The sequence below is a fragment of the Eumetopias jubatus genome, unplaced genomic scaffold (assembly GCF_037043125.1).
Source record: "Eumetopias jubatus isolate StellerSeaLion01/CBP00866 unplaced genomic scaffold, mEumJub1_p1.0 scaffold_86, whole genome shotgun sequence".
Lineage (NCBI taxonomy): Eukaryota > Metazoa > Chordata > Mammalia > Carnivora > Otariidae > Eumetopias > Eumetopias jubatus.
Genome location: NW_028274892.1, coordinates 504856 through 518623, shown reverse-complemented (window position 1 = coordinate 518623; position 13768 = coordinate 504856).

The following is a 13768-nucleotide window of genomic DNA, read 5'->3' as shown; positions in this document are numbered from 1 at the left end:
AGACTCCACCCCAAAACTGCTAGAACTCATACAGGAATTCGGTCAAGTAGCAGGATATAAAATCAATGCACAGAAATCAGTGGCATTCCTATACACCAACAACAAGACAGAAGAGAGACAAATGAAGGAGTCGATCCCATTTACAATTGCACCCAAAACCATAAGATACCTAGGAATCAATTTAACCAAAGAGGCAAAGGATCTGTACTCAGAAAACTATAAAATACTCAGGAAAGAAATTGAAGAAGACACAAAGAAATGGAAAAACGATCCATGCTCATGGATTGGGAGAACAAACATTGTGAAGATGTCAATTCTACGTAGAGCAATCTGCACATTCAATGCAATCCCCATCAAAATACCATCCACTTTTTTCAAAGAAATGGAACAAATAATCCTAAAATTTGTATGGAACCAGACGAGACCCCGAATAGCCAGAGAAATAATGAAAAAGAAAGGCAAAGCTGGCGGCATCACAATTCTGGACTTCCAGCTCTATTACAAAGCTGTCATCATCAAGACAGTATGGTACTGGTACAAAAACAGACGCATAGATCAATGGAACAGAATCGAGAGCCCAGAAATGGACCCTCATCTCTATGGTCAACTTATCTTCGACAAAGCAAGAAAGAATGTCCAATGGAAAAAAGACAGTCTCTTCAACAAATGGTGTTAGGAAAATTGGACAGCCACATGCAGAAGAATGAAACTGGACCATTTCCTTACACCACACACAAAAATAGACTCCAAATGGTTGAAATACCTAAACGTGAGACAGGAGTCCATCAAAATCCTAAAGGAGAACACAGGTAGCAACCTCTTCGACCTCAGCCGCAGCAACTTCTTCCTAGAAACATCGCCAAAGGCACGGGAAGCCAGGGCAAAAATGAACTATTTGGATTTCATCAAGATAAAAAGCTTTTGCATAGCAAAAGAAACAGTCCACAAAACCAAAAGACAACCGACAGAATGGGAGAAAATATTTGCAAATGACATATCAAATAAAGGGCTACTATCCAAAATCTATAAAGAACTTATCAAACTCAACACCCGAAGAACAAATAATCCAATCAAGAAATGGGCAGAAGACATGAACAGACATTTTTCCAAAGAAGACATCCAAATGACCAGCAGACACATGAAAAAGTGCTCAACATCTCTCGGCATCAGGGAAATCCAAGTCAAAACCTCAATGAGATACCACCTCACACCCGTCAGAATGGCAATAATTAACAAGTCAGGAAACGACAGATGTTGGCGGGGATGTGGAGAAAGGGGAACCCTCCTACACTGTTGGTGGGAATGCAAGCTGGTGCAACCCTCCTCTGGAAAACAGTATGGAGGTTCCTCAAACAGTTGAAAATAGAGCTACCATACGATCCAGCAATTGCACCACTGGGTATTTACCCCAAAGATAGAAATGTAGGGATCCGAAGGGGTACGTGCATCCCGATGTTTATAGCAGCAATGTCCACAACAGCCAAACTGAGGAAAGAGCCAAGATGTCCATGGACAGATGAGAGGATAAAGAAGATGTGGTATATATACACAATGCAATATTATGCAGCCATCAAAAGGAATGGGATCTTGCCATTTGCAACGATGTGGATGGAACTGGAGGGTGTTATGCTGAGTGAAATAAGTCAATCAGAGAAAGACATGTATCATATGACCTCACTGATATGAGAAATTCTTAATCTCAGGAAACAAACTGAGGGTTGCTGGATTGGCAGGTGGTGGGGGGGATGGGGTGGCTGTGTGATAGACATTGGGTAGGGTATGTGCTATGGTGAGTGCTGTGAATTGTGTAAGACTGTTGAATCACAGATCTGTACTTCTGAAACAAATAATGAAACATATGTTATGAAAAAAGTAAAAGAAGGAGATAGCAGGAGGGGAAGAATGAAGGGGAATAAGTCGAAGGGCGAGACGGACCATGAGAGACGATGGACTCTGAAAAACAAACTGAGGGTTCTAGAGGGGAGGAGGGTGGGGGTATGGGTTAGTCTGGTGATGGGTATTAAAGAGGGCAAATTCTGCGTGGAGCAGTGGGTGTTATGCACAAACAATGAATCATGGAACACTACATCAAGAACTAATGATGTAATGTATGGTGATTAACATAACAACGAAAAAGAATATAAATATTCAAAAACAAGCTGTATACTACTATGTAAAAAAAAAGGACCCCCAAATTATAGGCACAGACATAAATGCACACATAACCCCTCCATATATGATTGCCATAACATCACATTATCTTTTAATTTTACCAAAGCATAGAAACATGCTTTATATGCAGTAGATGACTTTTAAAACTTAGAGAAACCCCCTATCATCTTCTATGTGAGTTCTGTTGCTAAAAAAAAACTATTCAAATAATTTTTTCATTCAACTCAAAAAAGTGAGCTGTCAATTTCATTTCATTCTTCACTATTTCAAGTTGACTCATTTTTCTTTTGTACTTTTACTGGGGCTCCTGATCCCAGTGCGTATGTCTTCTGTCTCCAACCTTAATTCTCTCAAGTTCTTTCTGGATCTTGATTCTGAGCCTAAAAATATGCCTAACCCCCCCCATCAAAAGCCATTAATATCTGTCCTCCAAAAATTTCTTGAAAGATGTTTTTGTCATTCTTTTTTATCATTTGATTCATTGCTTTTGTAAGATGGACTTATAGGAGGTCCACGGATGGACTTGAAAATAAACCAATTCCTCTAAAACTACATGCAAATCTTTCTGCGTAAGTGCTTTTTGTGTGGGAGATGATGGATGATCCAGAATCAAGACCCTATTTATCCCTATATGACTCTGTAAGTTACAGATATTTTGTGACATTTCTTCAATGAATTAGAAACCTGAGACTGCAAGAGTTTAAGTGATTTGACCAAAGCACAGGTAAGAAAGTATGCAAGCCTAGATAAAATTAATCCCTTGTTTTTCGAGATGGGAGTGGAGGGGGAGGAGGATGTATTTTTCTACTTAAATTTTTTTTATAAGCTTTTCCATTGCTTTGAATTCCTTTTGGCATTTGAGAGTATTTGAGCTAAAATATCTTAAAATTTTATTCCCCTGTCATTTTCTGTTTGCTCATTTCCCTCTACCTGGAGATACATAGTTAACCTAGCAGAAAGACTAAGTTATTTTCAACCAAAGGCTGTTATTAGACTAAGCAGAAACAAAATGGCAGTGCAATTTCCCTTCCCTCAAACAAAATTATCTTTCTCCCATATTACAGAATAATCTTTTGCTTCTGACAAAGCATTCCGTACTTATACACTATTTTTTTCTCTTCTCACAGTTCCACTTTTCTGGGCCTTTTTTTTTTTTTCCCCTATAAACACGCTCCACTTCTAGCTGTTCATTAGTGCTGAGCAAACATTCATCATAGGATGTATCAAGTTTTAGGTTATAAACTTTTCTGGTTTTCATTTTATCACGCACATTCATCTTTGTGCCACCACATAAAAATTCCCTTTTTCCTAAGCATGTCAGAAGCATTATTAGCTTCTGACAACTTAAGTACTGAGAAGACTGGTCTTTTGTAAATCAAAAATGATGAACAAGAAATAGGTATGGAGTAAAGTAAATTTCCTAAGGTAAACATTAACTCAGATCCCAAAGAAATCACCTCCTATTTTGAAAAGGTAGGAAGAATAATCGCTGTTTGCATGTCTTTTTCATAGAACTACCATCGTACCTACAAAGAAATCTCAAAGTGTCTCACTGTTACAAGACAAAGGTAATTTTCAACAAATAACTTGCTTTCTCATGCTTCAGTGTACTGGGAGGCATTTGAATATTTGATGGATATTTTGAAAACAAGGTTTTCAGATATAATCTAGAAAGACGTGAGTCAAAACCAGAAAAGCTTATCACAGACATGCTATATATCAATTCGCTAGAAATGATACTGGGAACTGTATCTTAGATTCCATTTAATCAGAGAAGAAAAGATGGAAATTAGTGCTTGATTTCAAGTAGGAGCCTCAGCCTTAAATAATGTTGTTTTAAAACATCATATGTCTTGGGCGGCCTGGGTGGCTCAGTCGGTTAAGTGTCTGTCTTCAGCTCAGGTCATGATCCTAGAGTCCCGGGATGGAGCCCCACATCAGGCTCCCTGCTTGGTGGGCAGCCTTCTTTCTGCTCTACCTCTGCCTCTCCCCCTCCTTGTACTCTCTGTTTCTCTCTCAAATGAATAAATAAATTCTTTAAAAATAATTATATGGCTTTATTAAAGTATACTAATCAGAGTGTTCTGTGGAGGGAGAAACTCTGCACTACAAATACAATTTCTGAAAGATTTAGTAATTATTCAAATCATTTAAAAGGTAATTCAAAACAGCAACAGAATATTCCTTTAGATAATTTTTAAAATTTTTATTGTTATGTTAATCACGATACATCATTAGTTTTGGATGTAGTGTTCCATGTTTCCTTGTTTGTGCATAACACCCAGTGCTCCACGCAGAATGTGCCCTCTTTAATACCCATCACCAGGCTAACCCATCCCCCCAACCCCCTCCCCTCTAGAATCCACAGTTTGTTTCTCGGAGTCCATTGTCTCTCATGGTTCGTCTCCCCCTCCGATTTCCCCCCGTTCATTCTTCCCCTCCTGCTATCTTCTTCTTCTTTTTATTTTTTTCTTAACATATATTGCACTATTTGTTTCAGAGGTACAGATCTTTGATTCAAAAGTCTTACACAATTCACAGACTGGAAGGGCTGTTTTGTTGTGTCGTTGTTATTGTTTTTTTATTAAATGCCCAAATCTCAGTAAAACTAAAAAAAATCATAGGATATAGAGACAAATACGACTTTATGAAAGAAATAAAGCTCAGAAAGCAAACCCTGAAGAGTTCAATTTAAAACTTCCTGTTGAAACACTTTTTAAACTGAGACAATCTGAGGCTTACAGGACCTGAGAGGAGCAATGCTCCAAAGATACAAAGAGGAGAAAGATCCTTAGTGGGCAGGTGGGAGGACGTGTTTTGAAAATGTTGTCCTATTACAGAAATATATTTCTTACTTATAAAGAAGAATCTCCTTAAATGCTCTCTTCCTGGTACAGACAGGCAGTTGAGGGGGGAGGTGAAGAGCTTTTCTGAATGTGCTGGGTTTTGATTGCTTTTAACTCAAAATATTGTTCATGCTAAAGTGTGCTATTGGGATAGCCTGCCCTTGGTCCCTATAGGCAACTGAGGAAAATCGGAATATCAACAAAGAATTACAGTACATATAAATCTAACAGATCCACACAAAGGCACACTATAATCACACTGTCAGAGGAAAAGAAAATATCAAAAGGTGAAAGAGAAAAATAACTCATCACAAACAAGGGAACCTATGCAAGGATTATCAGAAATTTCTCAAGCAGAAACTTTATACAGCAGAACAAAGTGTGATGATATATTCAAATTGCTGAAAGAGTGTTGTCAAATACTTTCTGCATCAGTTGAGACTTATGTGGGAAACAAAGCAGAAGAAAAACTATTAAATTTCCTTACTACCTAGAGCCCACTGACAAGTCCTTGAAACAGGCAGAGTGACATTCCTCTAGGGACTCAACTGCCTCGATGCTGACACTTTGCTAAGGGCCAGAGGCAATGTTAGCCAGACCCCCAGGATCCTGAAAGTCTACTTACTGTATAAAAATTCCTTTGGAAACTTCCTTTATCTCTAAACCCCCCAAGATAGCTGTTGGCAATCATCCCCCAAGCATATGACCCACCAACATATAACTGAAGGGTCTCATGATTAAGGTTTTATTAGATGGTAATAAATGACCTTTTCCCAACAATAGCTAGCCTCCTCAAGGTCCTGGAAACCTTGCTTCCAAAATTCCTTAGAGACATGTGCTATCCCTAACCCCCTCCTAACCTGAAAGTATATAATGGACCACTCCTCATGACCCCGGTGCAACTCTTTCTGACCACGGGTCCTGTCCCTGAGCTTCAATAAAATCACCTTTTGCACCAGACGTCTCAAGAATTCTTTCTTGGTCATTGGCTTTGAACCCTAATGTTCCTCCTACATCATATGGCGCCCAACATGGGGCTTTGAATTCACAGTCTCATCTGGACTCTGAGCCTCGGTGCAAACTTGGTGAGTACTTTCTGTTCTCTTCCTTTACTCTCATTTCAGGGGCCCTTCAAGGAGTACGGTCTTATTGGAACACTTTCATGTTGACTGCTCAGGCTGTAATCCTCTAGCTCATGGCTACTGTGCCCGAAGGAGAAAGCCTGCCTTTTGGCTGGAAGTTACTACCCTGGCCAGAATGGTAGTAAGACCCAGAAACTTGATCCCTCTCTATTCCTGTCCTTATACAAAGGTGTGGGTCTCGGGCACGAGACAGCTACCTAAGTCACCTGGATGGCTGCCAGTCTTAAGACTCCCCTGTGAGGATTCCTCCTGACTGATTTAATGTGATCCCCTTCATGTCCTTAGTCTAGCCGCTTCTGGCTGCTGGACCTCCACTGGGAGCTGGCTGAAACCAGTACCCAAGTGAATTAACATCCAACCGTGGGCCACTTCCTAGGGAAGTTGGCTGTAAAGACTACATGTGTTGCAATGTCGCTTAGATCTTGATGGATTTCTACCTTTACTTTTTCTGTCAATGTCCTCTAACTACTTAAAGTAAAAATTGGGTAATTTCCCGCTTGTAAAACTTTTCTAGTATTTTTCATGGGTTAAAAATGGCAGGGCAATAATGAAAACTTCAGGGCATATGACAGCATGGCAAGGATATTTCAGTCCATTCACCAGGAACCTATCAGCAGCCTAGGAGGCAATGGGGTAGGGGAGGGACGTTGGCATCCCTCCTATGGGGCCTTTTATGATAGGAATGCCTTAATGTGAAGGCAGGATTATGATCAATAGTGATTTCTTCTTTGAGGGATGCCTCTGGTCACTTTTGACACACTGGAACCTCTGACATATCCTGCGTGGGAAGCCACCCGGGATTTGGGGGTGATTTGATAATGGACCTTCTTCACTTTTCTGGGAGCATGGCCTCAGTAGGCTTTGGTTCCCAAGGACTCTCTCGGGTGCCTTTTAACCCACTGGAAACAATTTGTATTGCAAAACTTAGGATAGGACTGAGCTCCTGTAACACTGCATGGCCTCAGTGGGATCTGTCAATTACATCTTTTCTGCAGGAAACAGGGGCAGAAGGTGTTTGTCCAAATGAGCCTGGCTGGTAAACGCCCTTCTGACATACCGGATGATAATTATCTAAGTAGGCCTCCTCCAACCAAACCCAGGTTGCTGGAGGAAACACAGGCCATTCCTAGCAAAGGGGACTCTGACTCTCTCTTTCTCTCTGTTCCTCCTAGTAGATGTGGGGGCTTCACCCTCCCTCATTTCCTGGGTTAATTGTTATAACTGGAGCCAACTGTGGTAGTCTCCCTCAGGAGGGGGACGTTAAAGAATAATCCCAACCAGCTGCCCAAACTCCCTTTGTTTCAGGGAAATTCCCTGTCACCTCTGGCCCCACATGGATGGCCCAATCCCTGCCCTCTGGTTGGCGGGAAAACATGGCATCTGAGCCTCTCTTGGAGCTGATGAGCTCTAAAACCGGAAGCTGGTTCTCTGCCTTCTGGCAGCACTTTGCCTCTTCTCTCTCCCCCTCCCCCTTCTGTCTCCACACCACCTTGGGGGCGGCCTGAATGACTGGCTTCTGTACCATCCTCAGTACCTTCTCCCTTCACTGTCAAGGAGCACGAAGAGCAACTCCTGGACCTAACACCACCCACTCCAGATTTCCCCACCAGCATCTCAGGTAAAAATTAACAATGAGGAGGATCCAGGTTGAACATAATTCAGTATTTAAACTAAGTTAACTTTGTTGGTTTAATTAATATAGACATGTCTTTAAAGTTATCACCACTAAATGTGAAACTGGTATTCTATACAGGTTTATGGAAGGTCAAATAAGCTTGTGTTATCTCTGTTAAAATTTGTTAGCAAAAAAAAAAAAAAGACTAAAATGGTGGTTAAACTTCTGAATCTCAAAATTTTCATAGGATATTTAAGATAGCTTTCCTCAAAGTCTTTGGTGACCTGACCTCAAACTGTTGTTTCAAATATAAATGGGATTAAATTCATTAGACCACTAGGGCTTTTCCAAATACGTTAAAGTGCTAAATCATTGATAACTGAATATAGGTTTGTGCTTTTTCACTTCTTATTGCAAAGAAACAGAGGATATTTGAGTCTCTTGGTAAGCATGCTTTGTGCTTAAACGGCTAGTAAAATTGTTGTCTAAGGAGTTCTGGTGTAACAGTTCACAACTGGTTACTACTTATCTTCACTGGACACTTAGCTTTCTAACACTGCAAAATTCTGTCAAACGTAACTAAGACCGATGGAAATAAGAGAAACAACTCTGTAAGTAGAAAACTAGAAGATATGTAAGAAAGATATAAGGAATGGGAATACATTTTTGTTGAAGGTAAAAGAAGGTAATTTTGTCCCAAATAAGACTGGCTATTTGGAAAGAAATGACTGGGGATAAAATCTGAATGCAAAGGAAAGTTGTAGAAAGTCGTGAAGGAAAATCTTGGGAAAGGAATTTTAGGTGTGGGCAAGAAGGACTAAGATTAAAATAAGTGGACTTTAAAGAACATTGGTGTAAGATTGAAAGTCTGCTTTCTCTCTGTTCAAAAAGACAAGTTTCCTTGAATTGTTGGTCTGCTCTTGATAAGAAAATGTAAACAGCTGTTTTCTCTTTGCCTGCCCAGAAAAACCAGTTTCTATGTTTTGCCTTTATGAGGTCTTTAACATCCCTAATCCTACTTAGGCATATGCTTTAAAACTTTCTAACTTTTTTTTTTTTAACCAACTTCCCTAAGATTTAAATCGTTAACAAATTCTCGTTGACTATTAGGCTTGTTTGTTTTGGTATGTTGTGTTACATGCTGGTATAAGATCATCATCATTCAATATTCTGGCTATTGAAGTGTTATGTAACACAGAAATAACTGAGTTTCCTCATCAATTGCATCATAATGAACTCTAAGATCATTAGCAATGTCTATTTCTGAGATTTCTGTCATTTATAGTTGTTTTATTCTCTTGCAAAATGAGTTTCAACTTCAATGATGTTCATAAAAAGGACTTTTAGGACAAATACAGGTATTCAATATCTTTAAGATCATAAAACTGAAATAGGTAAGAATTTCCAGAACTAAGTAAAAGCTGCGTTCAAATTAAACAAGCATTAGTAATATGGGACTAAATGAACTAAAATGACAATTATAGTTTTGTGTCTCTTGTTTGCAACATTGATGGTTCTCTAATGTTTACTCTTCCAGATTAAGGAAAGTTTCTCTTAAGATATCTATGACTTACAGAAATGTGATAATTCATTTGTGAACAAATTGAAGCATTTAACTTTTCTACCTGAACCCTCTGAAATTCAAAAGGTCTCAGTAAGTATTTTTCCTTCCAGGGCAATCATAATTATCTGTATAAGTTCAAGAAGAATCTGTTCTCCTTGTAACAGGATGTCATTGGAAATATTGGTTATTTTATCAAGGCTTTGGCTACAATGTCATATTTGAGAGAGACATGGATTGACTCAGATATGATCAACAGTTTTGAGGAACAAAGGGTGACTTTATGAAACTGGGAGCCACAAAGCCCCTTGGAAATGTTGGCATGATACCTTGCTTACAGATTTCTTAGCAGCCTCACCAGATGAGTAAAGAATGTCACTTCCTGGCAGGTGCAGGAAACTCAGGATACTTTGGGGACCTCATGGAGAGGAATCTGCCCACATTTACAGGTGTTGCAGGCATGTCTGATGGCAAGAACCTGGCTTGGCTTCTGGCCTGGACAGGTACTAAAAGTTCAACCTAGAGATTCCTTATAAAAAGTTCCAGCAAAGCAGACTTTTAAAAGATCTATAATCAATCATTATTCTTGCTGAGGCTATATAAATAATTAGGCCAGGTTTGTTAAAATCGGACTTGTTTAGTAAAACAAATTAGTCTTGATTTGGCTATCTCTAAAATTTAGGGTTGTTGGACACCTGGGTGGCTCAGTTGGTTGGGCGACTGCCTTGGGCTCAGGTCATGATCCTGGAGTCCCGGGATCGAGTTCCGCATCAGGCTCCCTGCTCGGCAGCGAGTCTGCTTCTCCCTCTGACCCTCCCCCCTCTTGGGCTCTCTCTCACTCTCTCTCTCTCAAATAAATGAATACAATCTAAAAAAAAATAAATAAAAAATAAAATAAATAAAAATTAGGGTTGTTTTAGAGAGAAAAATTATGTTTCAATATCCCACCCTCGCAGATGTTAAATCCTAGTTCTGATTGCCTTTGAATGTTGTTTACCTCAGCTAGACAACTTGAGGTAAACTTCAGAGAAATTATCACGGTAGCTCATGTATAAACAATCTCCTTGCTTGCTGTTCTGCAGGGAAAATAAAAGGATTGCATGGGCATTAGATTATTTGACCTGGAAAATGGGGCAGATTCCCCAAACAGTTGTACAACTCAGCTATCACCTTGAACAATTCTAGGTGGCTGGGATGATGAAATCATTCCCTAATAGCCATAGCATACCCCCAAACTCCAAAGGGTTAACTATGGATTCATAGAGATCTTGGATGACCCCACTTTCTTTATGATTGGATTGGATGATGCACTTGGGGATGCCCTTATCTCTTAACAAGTTTTCTCCCATTTGCCAGAGATTCCTTAGAATTGGATATTGTTAATGCTGGACTTCAAACAAAAAGGGCTTCTTGATGGTTTTATCCCTCATAGTCATAATTATCCTACTGAGGTACAATTGCAAACAAAGGCCTTCGCCAAGCAAGTAAAAGCCCTCCTGGTAAAAAGAGCTTCAAAGTTCACTATGGGACAGTCCTGACTGTAATGACTTCACTTCAGGTCCAGAGTGTCTTAGAAACCAAAGGCCACCAATGAATTATGGAGGCCGACATATTAAATAAATACCAGGCTACACTTAGAGATATGCCTGAAATAATACTTGAAACTTGTCAGACTTTAAACCCAGCTACCTTTACGCCTGGAACTGACCATCATACTTCTAAAGAGCGTAACTCTTCAGAGGTTTTTGATCTTGTTTATGCTAGTCAACCAGATTTAAAAGATGTCCCTATTGAAAATACATTTGACAGTTGGTTTACTGATGGTAATAGTTTCATGAAAAAAGAAAGGGGGCATAAGAACAGGACACCTGGTTGGCTCAGCTGGTTGAGTGGCTGCCTTCAGCTCAGGTCATGATTCTGGGGTCTTGGGATTGAGTCCCGCATCAGGCTCCAGCTTGCTTCTCCCTCTGCTGCAGCTTCCCCTGCTTGTAGTCACTCTCTCTCTCTGACAAATTAAAAAAAAAAAATCTTAAAAAAAAAGGGAATAAGAAAAGCTGGGTATGCTATAGCGCTGACTTGTACTTTACAACTGCCAAAGCCTTAAAAGTTTATATTTATACTGACTCCAAATTTGCTTCCCTAGTCCTACATGCTCATGGAGCAATTTGGAAGAAAATAGGATCATTATGAAGCCATAACTCCCCAATCAAATAAGGACCTGAAATTATTACTGTTGAGGCTCTACACCTACCTGAGGTGGTGGCTGTGATTCACCTCAAAGGACATCAAAGGATATGACCTTAGAATCTAAAGGAAACAATTCACTAGACTGTGAAGCCAAGCAGGCAGCACAAAATAAAGTCTTTTACCAGCCTTAACTCCAGGGAAGTCCGTATTCAGACCAAGAAATTCACATAGCCCAGGAAAGAGGATATTGAAAAATACACAGGACTGGCTTGTTAATAACAAAGGAAAAATCTTTATACCCAAAGATAACCAATTGAAGCTAATACAGGGTTTACACCAGGCTACGGGATTTAGGTAAAAAGGCCACTGAGGTGACAAAAACTTTGCTAAGAGAAATTGTCCCTAGATTTGGACTCCCTTGCTCCCTACAAAGTAACAAGACCTTTTTATTAGACATTCAAAAGATGGCCCTCCAAAACTGAATAGCCCTTGGTATCTTGACTGCAGTTAAAGGAGGCCCAGAATTAGATGACTCTAATCTAATGGCACCCAGTGGCTATGTGGCTCTAATTTGTGTCCATGGCTTCCCGAGGGCTGGATAGGCCACGGTACTCTGGATTTTGCCTAGATGCACGGACACATTATTAAAACCATTGCCAACCCAGCCAAACTTCCAAATCTAAAATAGTGGTTGACATGTGTGTCTCACTGGTATGACCAATTAACATCCATTTTTGTTCCCTCTTTGGGACTGAAGGGTGTTGTTTGGTACATGGAAGCTCTTCGTAAGTACATGGTTAAAGACCTAAGTGATATTCAAAGTGGTATTTCCCTATTAAATACTGCACTAACACAAATGCATAAAGCAGTTTTACAAAATAGAATTATGGATTAAATGTTTTAACTACTATGTAAAATACAATGTAATGTATGCTAGCATAAAAACAGAATGCTATGTATATGTTCCAGATTACCATATTTCTGGGTTTATGACATAAATACTCAAATTGGCACTTTAAACGATCTCTTTCCTTTAATGATTGGTTAAACTTCTGGACTGGAGAAGAATTCTGTCAACCATCAAAGGACTCAGTTGGGCTTTTATTTATTTATTTTTTTGTTACACTACTTGTGTTTTGCTGTTTTCTCTCCACCTGGTGCAGAGACTCTTTCGCTGCCGTAACTTTAAGCCAACAGATGATCCTTTCCACTTGGGGAGATCCACACATGTCTCCCTTGGATTCAGCGACCTCTGCCTTTTGTAACTCCTGTATCTATGTAAGCCCCCAACTGACCAATGTTGACCCATAGGTAGGGACATCTCTATGCCCCTATTCAGTAAGAGGAAGTTACAGAAGATGAGACCTTCTAACCTCAGAAACCTTAAAGATTTAAGAGTCAAAACTGTTCAGGGGAGAAATAATGTGGGGGAAAAAGGGAAGAAAAAACATTAAATTTCCTTACTACTTACAGCCCATTGACAAGTCCTTCAAACAGGGAGAGTGACATTCTCCTAGGGACTCAGCTGCCTCCATGTTAATAAATTTGCTAAGGGCAAAAGGCCATCATAGTGTGCTCCCCGCCCCCAAGATCCTGTAAGTCTACTTTAACATGTAAAAATTCCTTTAGAAATTTCCTTTACCTCTAAACCCCACAAGATCCATGTTGGCAATCATCCCCCAAGCATGTGACCCACCAATATACATCTGAAGGGTATATGACTCAGGTTTTATTAGACGGTAATAAATGACCTGGTCCCAACAATAGCTAACCCCTCAAGGTCCTGGAAACCTTGCTTCCAAAATTCCTTAGAGACTTATGCTATCCCCAACCCCCTCCGAACTTGAAAGTACATAATGGGCCTCTCCTCATGACCCCGGTGCAGTTCTTTCTGCCCAGGGGTCCTGTTCCTGTGCTACAGTAAAATCACCTTTTGCACCAAAGATGTCTCAAGAATTCTTTGGCCAACGGCTTTGAACCCAAAGGTCTTTCCTACATCATTTGGAATTTCCTGGTTGTGTGGATTCCCATACATATGAAGTTAGTTTTTTTTTTCTGTTAATCTGCATCATATAAATGTCTTTCGTACTTCAGCTAGAAGGTCTTGAAAAGCAGGAATTTCTTCCTTCTCATCAACTTCTAGCTCCATTTAAAAATGAAAAAACTAAAACAAAAAAAAATGAAAAAAACTTTACCAGGAGGTAAGAGAGTCTACTATTATACACTGCTGTCAGTTTAGCACCTA